Source organism: Symphalangus syndactylus, chromosome 6 (assembly GCF_028878055.3).
Source record: "Symphalangus syndactylus isolate Jambi chromosome 6, NHGRI_mSymSyn1-v2.1_pri, whole genome shotgun sequence".
Taxonomy (NCBI): domain Eukaryota; kingdom Metazoa; phylum Chordata; class Mammalia; order Primates; family Hylobatidae; genus Symphalangus; species Symphalangus syndactylus.
The window spans coordinates 97,596,094-97,618,704 of record NC_072428.2 but is presented as its reverse complement, the minus strand read 5'-3'; the positions used below and the strand labels follow the sequence as shown (position 1 = coordinate 97,618,704).

Below are 22,611 nucleotides of genomic sequence, written 5' to 3'. Positions count from 1 at the left end.
TAAACTATACAAATTTATGCCTTGTGATCTCGTCATTTCTCTCTCTTTCTCTCAGGTGTTATTATATATACCATCAATTAGCAAACTTTTTCTGCAAAAGGCCAGGTAATAAATATTTTAGGCTTTGTGGGCTGTAAATAGTCTGTGTCACATATTCTTTGTTTTCTTTTTTGACCTTTTAAAAATGTAAAAACATTCTCAGCTTGAGGGCTGAGACCACCACCACTTTGTTCACATAGCCTTCCCCTTTCATTTTTACCGGAAGACCTTACCTCTTACTTTATTGCAAAAAACAAATAAATTTTATCAACTTTTTGCTTCCTGTGCATCTCATCTAAAAGTGTATCTAGACCTTCAATTATTTGTCCATATTTTATTCTTGTGTTGAGGGAAGATAGATGCATGTCCTTTCATTTAAGCCTAAACCCACTTTGTGGATTCCCCTTCCAGATTCATTCACACGTTGTTCTAGTTTGCACTCCTATGTATTATCTTCCCTGACTCTTCCAGCTATACTCTGTTAACATGCTCTGTTCTCACTTTATTCCTGCTACTTTAAATTTTGTATTCATGCCATCTACCACGACAGCTTATCTTATTATGTACTTTTAGTTGAGTTTAAATTGCAAATAGAAAAAATAATGGTCTTTAAACTGTAATAAAGTACTTAGGTATAAGGTGTTTTACATACTCATTTCTGAGTCAATCTTGGCCACATTTTCTTTGTTTCATAAATTAACAGCTTTTTTTCCTCCAGTGACAACATATTAAGACATATTAGAACATCTCAAGCAAAAATCTTCTGTGATGGGGAAGGAAATACTCTCTAAAAGGCAAAATATCAAGTACAGATTTTTTTTTCTTTTTAATTTTAGGAATCAGACTAGATCTAGGCACATTGTGTTGCAGGCGTCACCTCACAAATCTGCCAACGCATGTCTTTTCTGAGCTTCAACACAGCTGCTGTCCTAACCAGCAGCTCTCCTTTCCTCTCCTTGATAGTGGTTTGCATTGGTGTTTTGGTTTATGTTGGGGAAGGAAAAATACAAAAGAATCTCTTTTTTCATTTTTCTTATGATACTATGGGTTTAAAAAAACTATAATGTGAGTTAAGTAGCAGTGGCCTCTTCAGGATCATCCTTATACTAAGAAACACAAAGGGCATTAGGTGTTTTAAATATAGATAAGTCCATTTATATAAAAAATACTTTAAAGAATAAGATTACTTGTCAAGAATAAAGACACATTAAAAAACTACATGTTCTTACAACAATTTGTTCTATTCTTTTTTCCCTGTAATACAGTTATTCCTCCCCCGCTCCCCACACAACAGATTTGTAATGTAAGAATAGAATCATGGTGCAGCCTGCAACTCCCAGAGGTAAAACACACAGTACTAGACTTCCATCTGTAGATTTTACTTTTCAGATTTCATATCATTTTTTCAGAGTTAAATTCAAATTTAAAATCATTTTAAGCTTTCAAGGATTGTATTCATGTTGTTCTTTTAAGTGGTTTCATCATACTAGATTCTATGTTTAGATATTAAGCATAATTTTATTATTTTTCAATTATATACACTAGGCAACTGCTTGTGTCTTAAATTTTAATTGCTTGCTTTTGTCATATTGAATTAGTTTGGAAATAGTCTTTTACTGTTGAATATTTCCCTTTTTGATGAACTTAAAATAGTATCATCAATGAATTTTTTTATCTATTTGAGTAAATTTCTTATTTGTTTTGATTTGGATATTTCACATATACAAGCATAACTCAGAATTATTCAAAATTGAAGAAATGTGGTATGAATCATCTGAAGGATCAGTAATACAATAATTTAATATTTTTAAATTCATATTTGACATTGCACTTGGATTTGGAAACATTTAGCCTAGAATAAAGACAGTTTATTGGTATTATAATAGCTGTGTTAAGTATTTGAATCTTTTGAATCACAGATGAACTCTTATACTAGTAGAATCAAAATCTGTGCCATATTGTGCTCTGTTTTTGAATATGTGATGTAATGAAGATATTTCAGATAAGTTAAAAATACCATTGTTTTACTAGCTTTAGAAAGGAGACCAGCAAAAGTGTTATTTGACTGATGTAATCTGGGGGAAATTGCTCTGTGAAAACATTAGGTGATTTTACGTTTGAGATTTTGATTGTTCCTTCCTCGTTATAGAAGATTCTTAATTTATAGTAACTTGTTTATTTGCTGAGACAAGAGTATAAAATACATTTGATTTTGCTGATGTTCAGGAAGAGAGTCATTTAGCTAATGTATGAGCTTAGCTTTGCTTACGTTACCAATTTCATCCTTGTTAGTTATCTATATATTCCTCAGATTCTCATTATTAATACCATATGCAGCAACTCTCAAGACTCACATTTAAAAACTGGGAAAATCTTGAAATTCCTATTGTTTATATCTATTGAATGTACTATATTAATATGAGAGATTTAACTCCTGTACTTTCAGTTGTAATGCTTACTCACTTTTATTTTGTAGACATATGACTATTGTTCAGATTATTTTGAAAATCACCATAGGAAGGTCTGATTGCTTGGTTAAACATTTAACAAATATTCATTACATTCTGTGTGTCCAATACGGTATAAGGTGCTAAGGGAACAATGACAATGCATTTGTAGTTTAGTAAAAGATGCAGATGAATACACTATGATAGTATACAGTAAGTGCAGTACTAAAGATTAAGTATAAGGTGCTATGCAATCACATAAGACAGACACTAGTCTGCAGGGAAGTGATCATGGAAAGCTCTCCAGAGGAAGTGGATAAACTAGATATCAAGAATACTCAAGTATTTGCCAGATCAGGGGTATGGGTGCTTGTTCAGATTGGTGAAGGTGTATCATACAAAGAGACAGCCTTTCCTAGAAGAAATTAAAGATGGGGAATGCAAGAAAAGAAGGACAGTGTATTAGTCCGTTTTCACACTGTCGATAAAGGCATACCCGAGACTGGGAAGAAAAAACGGTTTAATGGACTTACAGTTCCACATGGCTGGGGAGGCCTCACAATCATGGAGAAAGGCAAGGAAGAGAAAGTCCTGTCTTACATGGATGAAAGGGGGCAAAGAGAGTGCTTGTGCAAGGAAACTCCCATTTTTAAAACCATTAGAAACTCCCATTTTCAAAACCATCAGATCTTGTGAGACTTATTCACTATCAAGAGAACAGCATGGGAAAGACCTGCTGCCACGGTTCAATTACCTCCCACCGGGTTCCTTTCATGACAGGTGGGAATTGTGGGAGTTACAATTCAAGGTGAGATTTGGGTGGGGATGCAGCCAAACCATATCAGACAGGGAAGCGTTGAGAGATAGGGCCAAATATTATATGGCCATCCAAGCCATATTAGGGAATTTCAACTTTCACAGGAGAGCATTGATGACTCCAAGGGAGTAATGTAATCGAACTTGCATTTTAGAAAGATCACTCTGGCAACAATGTCAAATGGATTGGAATATTGGGAGCATAATTAGAGATAGGGAAGTCCAGCATGCCAGGCAAGAGTTCATGGTGATAAGAATTAAGGTAGTAGCATTGAGGATGGAACAAAATAGTGGGATCTGTTTTAAGGAGATATAGAAGCAGTGAGTTGTGGTTGAAGTAGGGCTCACTTGGAAAATTAAATGGATAGTAGGTCTACTCACTGAATCATTCTTAGGAGCAATGGTTCTGTGAGGGATAATTATATGTACATAGTTAACCCTTAAACAATGTGGGGGCTAGGGATGCTGACTCCCATGCAGTCAAAAATCCATCTGTAACTTTTGACTCCCCAGAAACTTAACTGCTAATAGCCAATTGTTGACTGGAAGCCTTACCAATAACATAAATAGTTGATTAACACATATTTTGTATGTTATTTGTATTATATACTGCATTCTTACAGTAAAATAAGCTAGAGAAAAGAAAATGTTATTAAGAAAATCATAAGAAAGAGAAAGTATATTTAATGTTCATTAATTGGAAGTGGATCATCAAAGATTTTCATTCACATCGTCTTCATGTTGAGTCGGCTGAGGAGTAGGAGGAAGAAGAAGATTCGGTTTTGTCTTAGGGTCACAGAGGCAGAAGAGATGGAGGAGGTAGAAGAGTAGGCAGGAAAGGCAGGCACACTCAATGTAACTTGACAGAAATACATGGCAATTTCTGTCTGACTTTTTTGCTTTTTCATTTCCCTAAAAATGTTTCTGCATGGTACCAATCCTTTCACCATTTACTTTAGTTTCAGCACCTGTAACGTAGAAGGGTCCATGTTATAAAAGAAGTCAAAAGTAGTCTTGAATAATTGGAACCATTCTGCTAGATTGTCTAATGTCAATTTGTTTTCTGCCACTGCTTCTTCTGTATCTTCTTCCTCATCTTCTGGCACTGCTTTGGAAACACTCCTGAAACCCTTCACCACTGCCACTTTTTTCTCATATCTATGATCTCTTTCATGGTTTCTTTGATTGGCTCTGCTGTAAATCCTGTGAAGTCATGCACAGCATCTGGATCCAGTTTTCTCCAGCAGTAATTTATTGATTCAGGCTTGATGTTTTCATGGCTTTTTCTATAACAGCGATGGCATGTTCAATGGTGTAATCCTTCCAGACTTAAATTGTGTTCTCTCTGTTGGAGTTCTCTTCCATAGCATTGACAGCCCTTTTCATAGAGTACCATGTGTAATGAGCCTTAAAGGTCCTTATCACACCAGATCTAGATGTTGAATTAGAGTTGTTGTGGTTGGGAGCAGGTAGTCTACTTGATGCCCTAGATGTTGAACCTCATGGGGTTCTGGGTGACCAGGGGCATTGTCTGATATCAAAATAACGTTAAGGCAAGGTACTGACTTCAGGGACAAACCAACAATGGAAGCAATCAAGAAAAGGTGTTCTCGTTGTCCAGGCCTTCTTGTTGAACAACCAAAAGACTGGCAGTAGTGTTTATCTTTTTCCTTTAAATCTTGGGGTTAGTATCTTTAATAGATAAGGACAATCCTCCTGATCATATAAACCCAACTGCATTTGCACAATACAGTGGTGCTAGCCCATCTCTTACTGCCTTAAATCCCAGTGCTTACTTTTCTTCGTTACTAATAAATGACCTTTATGACATGTTTTTCCAGAATAGGGTACTTTTGTCCACATTAAAAACCTGTTCAGGCAGATATCCTTTCTCCTCAATGATTTTCTTAATAGCACCTGGGAACTCATCTGCTTCCTGTTGAGCAGCAGAAGCTGCTTCTCCTGTTACCTTAAGTTTTTTGTTCTTGTTACATAAATTAACCCTTTATTCCAGGCTAGTGATGTCTCAAATGATAGAGCTTCTACTGGCCTTTCAATTTCTTCAGTCTTCTGATGGCCAACTTTGCCATTTTGGTGGAAGTGGCATTGTAGATCCAGGCACCATCAGCTACTGTTTTCATGTAGGAACCACAGTGTAAGATCCCTACTGCTTGTTTCTTCATCTTGGTTTAGCCACAGAAGGAGCAAGTGTACTTGGCAGGATGGCTGATTGCAGTTTTCTTCAGTGTTTTCCAGAGGGAGGCACCATAGCAATCCCATATTTACCAATGATTTCAACCTACTTGGTGAGTTTTAGCTATGTAGCTGTGAACTAGGCACAAGCCCAGAGAGGACTATCTTGATATTTTTAAAGCCACACCCCTTTCTCAAATCATTAAACCATCCTTTGCTGGGATTAAATTCTCCAGCTTTAGATCCTTTACCTTCTTTTTGCTTTAAGTTGTCAGATGACCTCACTATTTCTTGAATCATATAGGTGTGCCTTTTTTATAGCAATCATGCACCTACATAAAAGCTACATTTTCAATACGAGATAAAAAGATATTTTGCAAAAAGATGGCTTCACAATTTTTCATTTCTTTTCTTTTTTTACAGTGGTCCTTATGCCGGATTCATTTATCTTGAGATGGTGGGCAACCATAGCTGCAGGTCTCAAAATTCAGCACATACCAAGCAATTCAACTTTTTCTTGTAATGTCCTGTCTTTTCTCTGCTTCTTGGAAACACTTCCAACAACATCACCAAGGGCACTTCATATGGGTCCCATGAAGTTATTCAAGGTTTATGGTATTGCATTAAAAACTATGAAAAATAAGTGAGAACTGCAAGAGATCACTTTCTATTGTGATAACACAATTTACTGGAGAGAGACAAACTGCTCAAGTGAAGATGTTAGCATCACTTAACATTTAAGGGGATAATTGTAACACTTGAGATCACAGCAATAGCAAAAGGATGTGGCTACCAAATTATTACAGTAGTACAGTATGTACTACAGTTAATTTCCTTTTCTTTTTTCTTTCACTTTAAGTTCTTGGATACATGTGCAGAATGTGCAGGTTTGGATACATGTGCAGAACGTGCAGGTATACATGTGCCATGGTGGTTTGCTGCATCTATCAACCCATCATCTAGGTTTTAAGTCCCGCGTGCGTTAGGTATTTGTTGTAATTCTCTCCCTCCCCTCACCCCCCACCCTCTGACAGGCCCCGGTGTGTGATGTTCCCCTCCCTGTGTCCATGTGTTCTCATTGTTCAACTCCCACCTATGAGTGAGAACATGTGGTGTTTGATTTTCGTACTACAGTTAATTTTGTGCAGTTGTGATTTAATACCACATCTTTATGTTTGTTTACATTTTTCTCAACTGTGAATGGTGCCATGTATGGTCTGCAACTGTTTTCATAAGTTTTGATAAATTTTAATTTTTATAATATATTTGTGTATATTTTATGGTAGTGATAAAATAGACTGGTATCCACATGTATTTTATATATTCATGACATATCTTTTTCTTAATTATTTGATATTTCTAGGCTGTGTGGTTCATCTGCAAGTTTTTTCAAATTGTTGCATCAAATCTCCAAAAAAATTTCCAATGTATTTATTGGGAAAAAAATCTGTGTATATGTGGACCTGCACATTTCAAACCTATTCAAGAATCAACTGTACTCTGGGACATGTTGAATTTGAGGTGCTTATTAGACATCCAAGTGTAGACAGCTAATAAGAAACTGTATATGTGGATTTGAAGTCCTGGAGAAAGAAAGGGGCAGAAGACACAGATTTGAGAGTTGCCACAAAACGGGGGAAATAGGACAGATATCCTGAGGAATTCTAATATGTAAGGGGTGAGCGTAGGAAGAGAAGACCAAAAGGAGACTTAACAGGCATTAGCTAGAGAGGTGGGATGGTATGAAATGATGGAAGCTAAGAAAGCATGGTGTTTTAAGGATGAAATATCAACATTGTAGATGAGAGTTGAAGAGTAGCCTTAGGATTTAGCCAAAAAACAGAAAGAAAGAAAAAACATGATTGGTGACCTCCACAAGACAGCATCAGGAATATGGTAATCACACAAGTATTGAGATCAAGGTGAACATTAGTGTAAACTCATTTTTCATATGCCTCTTTCAATGAAGAAGAAATTTCAGCTGTTCAGCAATATAACATTCCATGTTTTGGGCGAGGAGGGTGTCAGTAAGAATATTACTATTATTTTTGAGACAGAGTCTCACTCTGTCATACAGGCTGGAGTGCAGTGGCATGCTCTTGGTTCACTGCAACCTCCACCTCCTGAGTTCAAGTGATTCTCCTGCCTCAGCCTGCCGCGTAGCTGGGATTACAATTGTGTGCCACCACGCCCAACTAATTTTTGTATTTTTAGTAGAGATGGGGTTTCACCATATTGGCCAGGCTGGTCTCGAACTCCTGAACTCAGATGATCCACCCACCTCAGCCTCCCAAAGTGCTGGGATTATAGGCGTGAGCCACTGTGCCCGACTGTCAGTAAGAATAAAATTAATTTGTGGTAAGTTATTTTTGAAGACTTTATAATCCGAATAAAAGCCTGATTTATGAAATGCTGTAACCTGAAACTTTAGATTGTAAAAGAAAAAGAGAAATAGATGTCATAATATAGCTTGAATTTGAAATAACTGGGATTTAATCTAAACTACCAATGACTTGGAGTTTCATCTTATAGATAATATATGGTTATTGACAGAGTATTATGAGATACTGTATGAAAAATGCTATAATGCCTATAGCCTCTAATATAATACCTGTCAAGTATGTGTGTTTGTATGTAAATATGTGATATACTGAACACCTTATATATAACTATATATACTGGTTAATAACTTCAGGACACTTTCCTCTTCTTATGTGTATTATCGTGTGACAAAGTGAAAGTTTAAAACAACAAACATTTATGAAATTATGTCATTTCTGAAGAATAATAGCCCCCTAAAGATGTCCATGTCCTATTTCCCAAAACCCGCAAATATGTTATATTATGTGGTGAAAGAGACGTTGAAAATATGGTTACAATTATGGACCTAGATATGGGCTAAGTCTAATACATGAGACCTTAAAAGTGGAGAACTTTTCCCAGCTGATGTTGGAAGAGATGAGTCAGAGAGGTGAGGCAGAAGGATGTTCAGAGAGATTCAAAGCGTGAGATGGAAGTAGGGAGCTATGAGCCAAGGAATGTGGGTGGCCTCTAGAAGCTGAGAATATCCCCCAGCTGACAGGCAGCAAGGAAACCAAAAAGTCAGTCCTGCAACTACAAGGAACTGAACTTTGTCAAAAACCTGGCTGAATCTGGAAGCAGTTCTTTCCCAGAGCCTCCATTAAGTAACACAGACAGCCAATACCTTGATTTCAGGTTTGCTACACTCAGAGCAGAAAAAGCCAATTGAGCCCACTGGACTTCTAACCTACAGAACTGAGATAGTAAATTGTATTGTGTAGAGCCACTGATTTTGTTGTAATTTGTCATGGCAGCAATAGTTAACTAATGCAAAGGGGTAGGAATCCAGAAGTGGCTTAGCTGGGTGATTCTGGCTTAGGACCTCTCATAAGGTTGTAGCGAAGTTGTCAGCCAGGGCATGACTGGGGTGGAAGGATATACTTTCAAGCTGACTTACGTGGTTGTTGGTAGCCTCCATTCCTCACCATGCGGGCCTCTTTCTAGGGCTGTGCATGATGTGGCAGCTGACTTCCCAGTGTGAGTGGGGAGAGAGACAGTGAGAGCATGTGGGTACACAGTATAGAAGCCGTAATGTTTTTTATAGTCAAATCTCTAATATGATGTATCATTATGTTTGCTATATTCTGTTGTTCACACGGACTAACCCTGGGATAATAATTACATTGCAGAGGAATGTGATTACCAGGACTCAGGGATCATTGGGGGATCATGTTGAAGGCTGGTTACCGCAAGTATGTGTGCCTAAGATGACAAACTGTCAGTTCCGTATTACCTAATTAGCCATATATAATCCCAGGTCTGCAGTGTAATTTTAAGCAAGTTATTTAGCCTCTCTAAAACTCCAGTTATTCATTCAAAATTGAAATTAGTTGAAATTAGTTTTATATGTCAACTTAGCTAGTTTAAGCAAATAAGATGTTTCTTAAAGGTCTCAGGACTTACTATTTTTGAATATGCGATTTGAAGATTAAGGATGTTGAGATATTTTTGATAAGCTAAAGGAATAGTTGAAGATAGAAGACTATCAGTCGCTGATTTACCTTGTCTCAGATTATTCTTGAACTGGTCAAGTTTGTCATATCATATGAACATGACTGCTCCCTCTGTAATGACATGGATTGTTCCTAGAGCTGCTGAGTGGTGCCTTTATTGCAAGGGGCATTATTCTCAATGAGGTCTTTGTGAGTAGCACTTGTCAAGTTGTGCAGTGGGCAGTCTGTGTATCCGTACACAGTGGCCCTGTATTTATGTACTTTTGACAATTTTAGGACTTACGTCCATAGGTATAAGTGTCTCTTTTGTCTGTTGGCATGTCTTGTAGCATAGTGCCTAGCGTATGATTACTCAATAAATATTTTTTAAAAGAACAGATGAGTGCATGAGTGAATGGTTGATAGGGCAATATCACTATTCAACTACTTAAATGCTTTTCATCATGTACCATTCTTTTAGTCATCACAATATTTTTTATTTAACTTTATATTGTGATACCAAGAAGATTCTATTTACACTAAAGAATGAAATAGAACAATTTGTAAGATAGTGGAATAAATGAAGGGTAAGTACTTGCTAGCTAGTTTCTGATAGATTAAGGCAATTTTCCAGTTCATCTTTCATTACATAAGTCCAAAATGGATTAACAGTAAACCTGTTTGTAAATAGCAGTATCTTATGTGCTGAAGAATTCCTTTCAGTTTGTGTATGCTCATCATAAGTATAGAAACGTTTAATAATCTTAAGTATTTTATGGGTGGTATACAAGATATTTTAGTTGAGGAATCTTTTCAGGAATATTTTAGTTGAGGATATTGTATCTTGAGGAATTATGCTATTCTCTCTTACTTAAACCTTTAGAAATGTGTATGGTTTTAAGCAAAAATTTAACAAAGATCTAGGAAGAGTGTGTTTTTGTAACTCCATAATATTTATTAGCTACATTTCTACAACATTTTTTTTTGAGACAGGGTCTTGCTGTGTTGCCCACGCTGGAGTGCAGTGGCCTAATCACGGCTCACTGCAGCTTCGAGCTCCTGGGCTCAGGAACTCCTGGGCTCCTGGAAGCTCCTGAGATTCTCCTACCTCAGTTTTCCGAGTTGCTGGGACTACCAGTGCCCGTCACCACTGGTATTTTTTGTAGAGACAGAGTTTTGCTATGTTGCCCAGGGTGGTCTCAAACTCCTGGGTTCAAACAGTTCCCCTGCCTCGGCCTCCCAAAGTGCTGGGATTACAGGCATGAGCCACTACGCTTGCCCTACATTTCTACTTATTAGTTTCAGTTATAACAAATTATGAGGGTATGTGTGTCACAATCCAAAAAGAAGTACTCTTTAAGACTGGTGCCTTTTTAACTTGTGTTTTTGGTCATCCAAAAGAGTTGTGTTACTCAACTTCATTCAATTTTGATGTGTTTCTTATGTGAAAATCGCTATTCTTTTATTACAGGAGAGGCATAGTCCTTGCTCTTTAGAGTTTATGATATAGTATTTGATGATTTGGGATGTGTAAAACTAAGAGAAGTATAAAAATAACTTTAATATAATCAGTATTCAAAAAGAGATATTAACAATGTGCTGTGAAGGTTCAAAAGAAACCATATTGTTTGAAGAATTAGAACAAGTTTCATTAAAGTAGGGGGTGAAAGAACAGGTATAATTCTGAAAAGCAGGGTTGGAGTGGCGAAAACTGTAAGAAAACTGCAGGTATCTTTCAGCTTATAAAATCCTGAACCATTTGGCCTGCGCTACTTTTCATGGCTAACTTTTTGCTTTTAATTATTGCTCTGAGCGATGATAAGATGGACTTGAATAATTTAAACTCTATAAAAAAATACTGAATAATTTAGGCTCTATTTTAAAAATAAGTTATATGATTAATTTGCTGCTCTATCCTGCAACCAGCCAGTTTACTGAGGATAGGAGAATTGTGGTAGTTTTAGCTAGACTAGAGGGTGATACAGAATATAGAGACTTATAGAACTGAGAGGGATGTAGAGAGACCAGTTAATTCATCATCCCCATTTTGAAGATTAAGAAACAACAGAGAGAGAAGTGCCCAGTTTTCTACACATATTTACTCTGATGGAACTGTTCCTGTGTAAGTCTGTGTCTTGCAACAGTCAGTCCATTAGGACTATTTGAGGTAGGCGTCTAATTCATTTTTGTTAAGGTAACTGAATCTGAAATATTTAATTTGTGCAGAATCTGTAGATTTCTACAAACAAATCAGTCCAGTGCTTTCCCTGCTTTCTGTGCCTCTTACTAGAGATCTCATTTATAGCTCACCTAGAAGATGGTAGAGAATATGTGAAATATATCATTTTGGCTGTAGGAGAGACTGTGAGTGGGATGGGTAGGAACATAAGTATGCCAGTTGGCATAAGTTCTTCATGGCACACAAACATGAGGAAAAATTCTAAACTATGCCGATAGAGGAAGAGATTGAGCCCACCACAAATTAAGACTAGGATTTTAACAAAAAAAAAATTTCTGGGCTGTCAGCAATATCATTTACATTTTTAGTGTTTATTAGCAGCATAATTTAAAGTCTGTCCTCTATCATAACACTTCATTACATTAGAGATATTATTTTGGCCTGAGGTATTTTTTAACAGCTTTATTAAGATATAATTAACATATCATGTAATTCACCCATTATAACTTGTGCAATTCAATGGCTTTTAGTGTATCCAGAGAGTTGTGCAATTGTAGCCATAAACTAATTTTAGTAGGTTTTTATTATTCTCCGAAACCACTTCATACCTATTAACAGTCACTCTCCTTTCCTCCCCAAACCATGCAGTCCTAGGCAACTAATATTCTAGAACCAATATTCTGTTTCATAGGTTTGACTATTGTGGATATTTCATATAAATGGAATAATATAATATATGATCTTTGATGCCTGGCTCTTTCACTTAGTATATATTTTCAGGGTTCTTTCACATTGTAGCATGTGTCAGTACTTCATTGTTTGTAATTGCCAGATAATATACCATGTATGGATAGACCACCTTTTGTTTTTCTTTTCATCAGCTGACAGACATCTGGGTTCTGCAAATATTTTCTCTTTTTCTGTGAATTGTCTTTTCTGAAGTAATTTTATTTTAGTTTAAAGGTAATACAATTTGAGAGATACAGCATCCTATTTTCATGGACCTGCAGCAAGGGAAAACCCTTAATGTTGCATCTTTTAAAGATTATTATAGACTCCTCTCAAGCTTGGAAAGAGATTAGGGTGTATAAGTTAAGGAAATGGAGAGTTATACTGCAAGGTCAACTATTTTATTACAGTGGATTCCAGACTGTATCTCTAAATTCTGTTCTTTCTTACTAGTGTTTCTTTTTCCAGCTTTCAAAATCTTATATTTGTATTCTCTCAAACACATCTATTATAGCATATTATTGGGTCTGCCATCTACCCAAAGAGTCTGCAACCCTAAATTATCTCTCTCGGTGACAAATTACATGCTACAAGTTTCTCTTTTCTTATAGACTTTTTTTTTTTTTTTAAGCGAAATTGATTTAAACCTCAGATGAGACTGTATTTCTAGAAGGTAACATGTAGCCAGAGGCATATATGTGAAAGTAGGGAGGGAACATGATTGACATACTGTTGGGCTGATGTTTACCTTTAGTGCGTTAAGTATTTAAAAAAAAAAACAAAAACCTGCGGGTTACTCCTGAACAGCCATATCAAGCTTTCTCTTTTGTCAAGGCCGGATGTATTAGCCTTGACATTACTATTAATATAAAGAACTCCCTGAGAATGAGTAATTGATAAAGAGATCTAATTAGCTCGTGGTTCTGCAGGCTGTACATTCTTCTGCTTCTAGGGAAGCCTCAGGAGACTTATAATCATGGCGGAAGGCAAAGGGGAAGCAAGCATGTCTTACATGGCTGGCAAAAGGAAGAGAGCAAGCCCAAGGGGAAAGTGCTGCACACTTTTAAACAGCCAGATCTCTTGAGAACTCACTCACTATCACAAGAATGGGGAGGAAAGTCTGCCAGCATGATCCAGCCACCTCCTACCAGGCCCCTCCTCCAACATTGAAGATGACAATTCCATATGAGATTTGGGTGGGGCCACAGAGCCAAACCACATCACCAGATGCCTGGTTCTTGAAATTGTCTAAGATTTCTTTCCTTACCTTTTAGATAACATGTTTGCTTAGTTCATGGATCGTAGTTTGGGCTAGAAGGAAAAGAGCATTGCTAAACTAATGCATACCAATAGGTTTATTATTTTGAAGAATATTTCTATTTTAAAATGTGACTTATTAAATAAATCCCTGATTGATAGAATTTAAACTCTTTTAGTGAAGTGAATAACTTTGAGCGGTGGAGGAGATTTTTGAGCACTAGTCATTAAAATTTAGCACATATGGTCTAAGTAAATGCCAGAAGAGATACAAGTAATGTGCTGTGAAAATTCAGAAGATGGATAAGTTATTTACAATTTGGAAGGTTAGAAAATATGTTATTTGGAGCTGGCACTTGAACTGAGTTTTGAAAGATAAGATTTTATTGGGCTATTTGGAGATTGGGAAGGTGCATACACTTGGAGTCAGGGGAATGATCTTCTAGTTTGACTAAAATGTAAGCTCTGGATTACAGGTCAAACATTGGATTGAATGCACACCTTTATTTCTGCTCTCTCCTTTATGTTCACTAAAATGACAGTGAAGGGCTAAGAAGGCATAAACGACAAGAACAAAGAATGGAGACAAGTTAAGGACTCAGTCCCCTAAGATTGTTCCCACTTCAGATGCCAGTTATAAGTCCCAGGTTATCAGTAGTATTTCTCATCTACCTGCTGTAGATTAAGGGATTTCCCACAACTCCCTCCTCAGGATTGGTAATTTTTTTTTTTTTTTTTTTTTTTTGAGACGGAGTCTCACTCTGTTGCCCAGGTTGGAGTGCAGTGGCACGATCTCGGCTCACTGCAACCTTCGCCCCCCAGGTTCAAGCCATTCTCCTGCCTCAGCCTCCTGAGTAGCTGGGATTACAGGCTCCCGCCACCACACCCAGCTAATTTTTTTGGTATTTTTAGTAGAGACAGGGTTTCACTGTGTTAGACAGGATGGTCTCAATCTCCTGACCTCATGATCCACCCGCCCCAGCCTCCCAAAGTGCTGGGATTACAGGCGTGAGGCACCGCGCCCGGCCTGGGATTAATAATTCTTTAGAACAATTCACAGAGCTCAGAAAAGTGCTTAACATATTATTACTGTTTGTTGTTGTTGTTGTTTTAAAATAAAGGATACAACTCAGGAACAGCCAAACAGAAAAGATACATAGAGCTAGTATGGGGGAAGGGGCACAAAACTTCTCTTCCCTCTCCCATGGGTTGACCTCTCAGCACCTTGATGTATTCATCAACTCAGAATTTCTCTGAACCCTGTGGTTAGGGGTTTTTATGGAGGTTCTATTACATAACCATGATTGATTAAATCATCAGCCATTGGTGATTGACTCAGTTTTCAGCCTCTCTTCCCTCCCCAGAAGTTGGTGTGGGGTGGGATTGAAAATTCCAATCCTCTAATCATGCATTGATCTTTCTGGTGACCAGCCTTCATCCTGAAGCTATCTAGTGGCAACCATCATTGTATTAGCATGCAAAAGACAGTCTTATTAGTCCAGAGATTCCAAGGGTTTTAGGAGCTGTGCCAGGAACCTGGTACAATATTTGGGACAAAGATGAAATATTTATTTTTTATTATATTACAACATCCCTCTCAGCTTTTTTTTTTTTTCACCAAGAAAAACAACCAAAACCAAACTATCCTATAGCTGCTGAAAGTTGTAGTTATTTTACTGATTTCTTCTGAAGAGTTGAGAATTAAGACCAGAATAATCTTCTGGTAATTAATTCATTAAAACAAGTACATATTGAAGTTCTCCTATGTCCTAGATATTACTCTAAGCACTAGCGATACAGCGGCCAAATTTCTGCTCTCAAGGAGATTAGAAGAATGTTTTAGGGACAGTTAGACAAGTAGATTCATACACAGTACCCTTTACTGATGTGGAGAATACTGAGTGAGGAGCCATTTTATGGGAGAAATAACAGTTCATTTTGGAAGTATTAAATTTGGCCTACCTTTCCACTACCCAATGATATATTAGTCAAGAAATTCATGGAGAATGTTGGGGCCGAGGATATAAATTCAGGATAGACAGTGTGTCGATTACAATGATTCAAGAAGCTCAGCTCCTTCTCAGCAGAATCATAGGCCTGCCTCTCCTCCGTGCAAGTTCACCTTACCAAACTTAGACTCCTTCCCTCCTTCTCCTTCACTACCTCCTGTTTTCTAATGTATCCCATTTTTGAAATATCATTTTGGCACAAAACTTCTACTTCCTTTTGCCCAGTCTCTTAGACCCTGCAGAGGTACAAAATTGTCTTTATTTGCAGATGACATGATAGTCTACTTAGAAAACTCAAAAGGATCTATTACATTAAATTATAATCTATTAATTATAATTATATTTTACATAATAATTGTTACACATATATAGTTAATATGGTTATATTAAATATATTTAAGAAATATAATTAATACAATTTAGCCAAATTTATGGAAATAAGATCAATTTATATAAATTATTTTCCTATATACTACATATAAAGTTAGAAATGTAATTTTCTAAGTAAAAGATACATTAAATTAGCAGCAGAAAAGTAATGTATTTAGAAAAGAGCAGGTTTGGTGGTGGTAGGAACAAAAGCCTATTTGTAATGGGCTTGAGAAAATGGGGAGAGCAAATCTAGATAGAATACAGACAACTTTCCTGAGGAATTTTCCTGTAAAGTGTAGCAGAGAAACTAGTAGTAACTGGAAAAGGATGTAAATTTCAAAGATTTTTTTTTTCTTTTATAAGCTGTAGGAATTGCATCATAGTTATGTCTGATGGGAATGATTCCGTAGAGAAGGGAAAAATTGATGATGTAGGAGTGTGAGGGGAGCATTCCTGGAAGAATGTCCTTGATGAGGCAGGAGGGCATAGAACCTAGTGTACATAATGGAGGGGTGGGCCTTACAGTAATGATCATGGGATTGGGTAGCAGAAATTGGGTTGAACACAGAATCATTAGAAGAGAAGAGGTCAGGAAGTGGTGATGAATGGCGTAGTTTGGTGATATGAGATTCAAAGCTGGAATTTTGAAGAGGATGGAGGGAGAAGAGCCTGGAAATGTCAGTAAGAAGCAAAGTGGGCAACAACCTAACCTCCAGACCATGTGGTAGAAGTGGTAAAGGAGAAAACATTGCCTACTTGAAAGACTGTAGAAGGAGAGCCAAGTTTCTGTTAGAACAAGAAGGTATGAATTTATTTTCTTCATAAAGCCTGTTTCTCTCTGATTTAAATTATATTCCTTCTCATGGTCTTTTCAAGCACTTAAATCGCCTCTAGTTTATAATTACTTATTTGTAAGTACCATTATTTGGTTGTAAATAGTATAAAGTCTCCCTTACAGTAGCTTAACAGTAACAGATGCATCTTTCTCATATGATAGTCCAGGGGTATTGTAGGGCAGGAAATATAACTTCTCAGTCCTCCTAAGTTTGTAGTTGGGAGAGGGTCCTATAACAAAAGACAGAGTAAGAAGAGAAAACAAGCAAGTTTGCTAATGTGTGCAGTGCACATCACTCAGGAGAAACTTCAACGAAAGATAAAGCAGTGGCTTAAAACTCTAGCTTATATAACGTTTTTAACAAAGAACAATACATTTTAGAGAAGTGACAAGACAAAGAAAAGCAGTTTTAGGCTTCCAGAGGCGGGAAGCCGTGGGAAGGTAAATTTATGGGAATAAACTAATGGAGTAAGATTTGTTTGCAGATTTCTCTGGTGCTGCCTCTGAGTTGATAAAACTTGTCTCCAGTAAAGGAGAATTTATATCCTGTCTTGGTAGAAAAGAGTGGAGGAGAGAAAGAGCCCTTACTCCATTTACTGCTTCTTAATTGCCTTTAGCTCAAAAATATTTATGTCAAAGTCATATTTTGGAGTGATAGAAACTAAGTTTCTTCTCTTTTTCTGGTCCATCATGCTTATTTTCATCCATAGGGCCTCAGTAAGATTGCTTTATCTTCAGGCATTGAATCTAGTTTCCAGGTAGGAAAAGAAGGAAGAGGTATTGACTACCTGAGAAAGTAAAACTTTCCCATAAGTATTTAACAGATTGGGACATATATCTAATTGGCCATTTCTTGCATGTTAACTGTTTCTCATGGACATATTTTGCTAGAAAAGGAGATTTATTTAGCCGGGCACCTTATTACCACGAACAAAATTATAGTTTGGTTAGTTATGATTAAGGGGAAAATGGATATTGGTTTAGAAACTTGCAGGTACTGTAATGAAAAAATACTTAGTATACCACTGTTGTAGGAAAGCAAGAATTTCAGTTTCTATGAGGAATGTCTGATTTTATTATGGTTTAAAAATGCATGTTAAGATGCACATTAATATGCGTATCTAAATATATATAAATAAATTAAAAATAGGCATGTAAAATGTATATTAAAATCATATACTTCCTTTCTGAAGCATCTAAGAGAGCAACTGTCACAGAGTAGCTATTCAACAATAGTTGTCCAGTGGAAGGACTCTAGGTATCGAAAGAGCACCTGTCACACAGTGGCTATTCGATAATAGTCGTCCAGTAAAAGGCAAGACATATTCACTTTCTTCCAGGCACCAGCATTCTGTATTTTTAGCGGAAACATTCTGTATTTTTAGAAAGAAGTTACTATGATTCTTAACCTAAGATGCCTAAACCTCAGGTTTTGGCTTATTGTTTTAAAATGATGCTAAAGGGCTGTGCTATCTACTAACATAATAGATTAATACCAAGCAGAATGCACTGGGGCTAGATATTCACCATTTTTGGAGTAGAGTAGGCAGAGGAAAGGGCACTTGGTGATGCAGTCAGAAAGAAATCATGTGACAATGTGTTATAATGCCTACACTGATGTAAAAATTCATGGTTTTTAAATGATTTGGTAAATATCTCATTTGAAACTCATACTAATTCAGAGAGGAGATCCCAATTTAATGAATGAATAAACTGAGGCTTATTAAATTCCTTATCTAGGTTTGCATGGCCTGTAAATGGTGCTTGAAATTAGATCTCTGATTTTTGACTTAGTCAATACATGCTGTTTGACCACAAATAGTGTCATTGAAATGTCTTCCTTAATTCAGGTATTACTGTAAATGGACATTGACTTCTTTGAAAAGACATATCAGGGTTATATTTGCTTTATAAATACATCATACTATTTGCAATTATTATTAAATACTACACTTTTTGTTTAAACAAGGCACACTGCGTCTTGATGACATTTGCTGAGCACTCATGATCCAGCTCTGCTTTAATTCTCTATTGCTTTAGAATTTTTATTATATTCCTTTATTCTCGTTTTAAGTCAATTTTAGTTTTCTTTCCCTCAGTTGAAAGCAAAAATTAACATTTCATGAATTTTTATTTACAATAAAAGTTAAAATGAATGCTACATATAAAATAGAACTTTTTTGTCATAAAATATGCATAACAAAATTTGCTATTTTAACCAATTTTAAGTATGTAGTTTTATGGCATTCAATACATTCACATAGTTGTGCAACCATCACCACCACCTGTCTCCAGAACTTTTTTATCTGTACCAACCTGAAACTCTGTACTCGTTAAACGCTAACTGCCCATTCTCCCCCACCCTCAGCCACTGGCAACCACCATTGTTTTTGTGTCTATGATTTTAACTACTCGAGGTACCTCACATCAAAGGGATTATAAATTTGTTTGTTGACTAGCTTATTTCATTTAGCATAATGTCTTCAAGTTTCATTTATGTTGTATATAGCATGCGTCAAATTTTCCTTCCTTTTAAAGGCTGAATAATTCGTTGTATGCATATACCACATTTTGCTTATTCATCTGTCCATGGACATTTAAGTTGCTTCAGTGTCTTGGCTACTGTGAATAACCAACCTGTCTTCATCCTTCCCTTTCCCCATCCTTCCCAACTTCTGTCTGGTTATCACCATTCTATTCTCTACCTCTATGAGATCCACTTAATTAGCTCCCACATATGAGTGAGAACATGTGGTGTTTCTCTTTCTGTGCATATTTCACTTAATATCATATCCTCCCAGTTCATCCATGTTGCCACGAATGATGTGATTTCATTCTTTTTTATGGCAGAATAGTATTCCATTGTGTATATATACCACATTTTCTTTATCCTTCATTCATCGATGTACATTTGAATCGCTTCCACCTCATGGCTATTGTGAATATTGCTGCTATGAATATGGGCTTACAAATACCTATTCAAATCCCTGTTAAATATCTTTTGGTATATATAGAAGTAAAATTGGTGGACCATATGGTAATTCTATGTTTAGTCTTTTGAGAAACAACCATACCATTTTCCACAGAAACTGCATCATTTTGCATGTCTGCCAGTGATATATGAGGATTTCAGTTTTTCTTTTTTCTTTTCTTTTTTTTTTTTTCTGGGACAAAGTGTCTGTCGCCCAGGCTGGAGTACAGTGGCACAATCTTGGCTCACTGCAACCCCTGCCTCCTGGGTTCAAGCAATTCTCGTGCCTCAGCCTCCCGAGTAGCTACGATTGCAGGTGCCTGCCACCACTCCCAGCTAATTTTTGTATTTTTAGTAGAAATGAGGTTTCACCATGTTGGTCAGGCTGGTCTCAAATTCGTGACCTCAAGTGATCTACCTACCTCAGCCTCCCAAAGTGCTGGGATTACAGGTGTGAGCCACCACGCCTGGCCAGATTTCAGTTTTTCTATATCCTCCTCAACAATTGTTATTTTCTGTTTTTCTTTTTTAATTGTGGCAAAAAACAAATACCATGTAATTTCCCATCTTAGTCATTTTTAACTGCACAGTTTAGTACTATGTTTCTATTGTTGTAAAACAGATTCCCAGAATTTTTCCCCGTTGTAAAATGGAAATTCTATACCTATTGAACAGCTCTTAATTTTCCTTTCCCCCACCTGCTGGCAACCACCATTCTACTTTCTGTTTCTATGAGTTTGACTACTTTAGATACCCCATAAAAGTAGAATCAGAGAGTATTTGTCTATTTGTGACTGACTTATTTCATTTTGCATAATGTCCTCATAATCTGTGTTGCAATATGTGACAGGATTTTGTTCTTTTTTTTTTTTTTTTTTTTGAAATGGAGTCTCGCTCTGTCATCCAGGCTGGAGTGCAGTGGCATGATCTCGGCTCACTGCAACCTCCACCTCCCAGATTCAAGCGATTCTCCTCCCTCAGCCCCCTGAGTAGCTGGGACTACAAGCACATGCCACCACATCCAACTAATTTTTTGTATTTTTAGTAGAGATGGGGTTTCACTGTGTTAGCCAGGATGGTCTCGATCTCCTGACCTAGTGATCCGCCCGCCTTGGCCTCCCAAAGTGCTGGGATTACAGGTGTGAGCCACCGCACCCAGCCAGTTTTGTTCATTTTTAAGGGTAATATCCTACTGGGTTTATAATGCCACATTTTCTTTTTCTTTTTATCTTTTTTAAAAATTTTATCTCTTAATTTATTTTTTATTTCAATAGGTTTTTGGAAGCAGGTGATGTTTGGTTATACAAATAAGTTCTTCAGTGGTGATTTCTGAGATTTTGGTGCACTCATCACCCAAGCAGTGTACACACTGTACCCAGCGTATATACCACATTTTCTTTATGCATTTATCTCTGCCAGTGGACTTTTGCGTTGCTTTTGCCGCTTGGCTATTTTGAATAATAGCTGCAGTGAACGTGGATATGCAGATATTCCTTTAAGATCTTGTTTTCCATTTTTTTGAATGTATGCCCCAAAATGGGATTATTGTATCATATGGTGATTCTAATTTTAAGTTTTTTCAGGAAAGTCTATATGGTTTTCCGTAACAGCTGCACCGTTTTGCATTTCTAGACACAATGCACAAAGGTTCCAATTTTTCCACATCCTTGCCAACAGTCGTTATTTTCTGTTTTGTGTATTTTTTTAATAGTGGACATTCTAACTGGTGTGAGGTGATAACTCATTGTGATTTTGATTTGCGTTTCTCCAATGATTAGTGATGTTGAACATCTTTTCATGTGCTTGTTGGCCACCTATCTCTCATCTTCAGAGAAACGTCTATTTATATTCATTGCCCATTTAAAAATCAGGTTATTTGCTTTTTTGTTTCTTAATTGTAGGATTTCTTTATATATTCTAACCCTTTATTAGAAATATTATTTGCAAATATTTTCTCCCATTCTGTAGGTTGCCTTTTCACTCTGTGAATTGTGGTATTTACACGGAAATTTTACGTTTTGATGTAGTCCAGTTTATTTTTACTATTTTGCCTGTGATTTGGTGTCAATATGCAAGAAATTGCCAGATTCAATGCCATGAAATTTTTCCTTTATGCTTCTTCTAAGAGTTTTGTAGCTTTAGCTCTTATGTTTAGGTCTTTGATCCATTCTGAGTTAAATTTTGTGTATAGCTAAGGTAATGGTACCATTTTATTGTTTTGCATATGGATATCGTTTTCCCACCACCATTTGTTGAAAAGACTGTCCTTTTCCTGTTGAATTGTGTTGGCACCATTGTCAAAAATCATTTGACCTTACATGTAAAGGTTTATATCTGGGCCCTCTATTCCACTGATCTGTATGTCTGTCTTTATGCCAGTACCAGCCAATTTTTATTATTGTAGCTTTGTAATATGTTTTGAAGCCAGCAGGTGTGAAACTTCCATCTTTTGTTTTGGCTGTTTGGGGTCCCTTGAGATTCCATATGAATTTTAGGATGCCTTTTTCTATTTCTGCGTGCACACACAAAATGCCATTGGGATTTCAATAGGGATTGCATTAAATCTGTAGATCAATTTGGATAGTATTGACATCTTAACAATATTAAGCCTTTCAATTCAAAATCATGGGATATCTTCCATTTATTTGTGCTGTCTTTAATTTCTTTCAGCCATACTTTGTAGTGTTCAGAATGCAGGTCTTTTGCCTCTTTGTTTTCTCTAAGTTTATTCTTAAGTGTCTTACTCTTTTT

The 22,611-nt window shown here is 36.6% G+C and overlaps 1 protein-coding gene and 1 pseudogene across 8 annotated transcripts in view; one reads left to right on the top strand and one right to left on the bottom strand.

Annotated features, from left to right (window-relative positions):
* COG5 (component of oligomeric golgi complex 5) overlaps positions 1-22,611 on the top strand; it is a 373,684-nt gene that overhangs the window by 102,800 nt on the left and 248,273 nt on the right. The gene's annotated exons all lie outside the window — the stretch shown is intronic.
* LOC134736977 (large ribosomal subunit protein eL43-like) lies at positions 5,319-8,994 on the bottom strand (annotated as a pseudogene).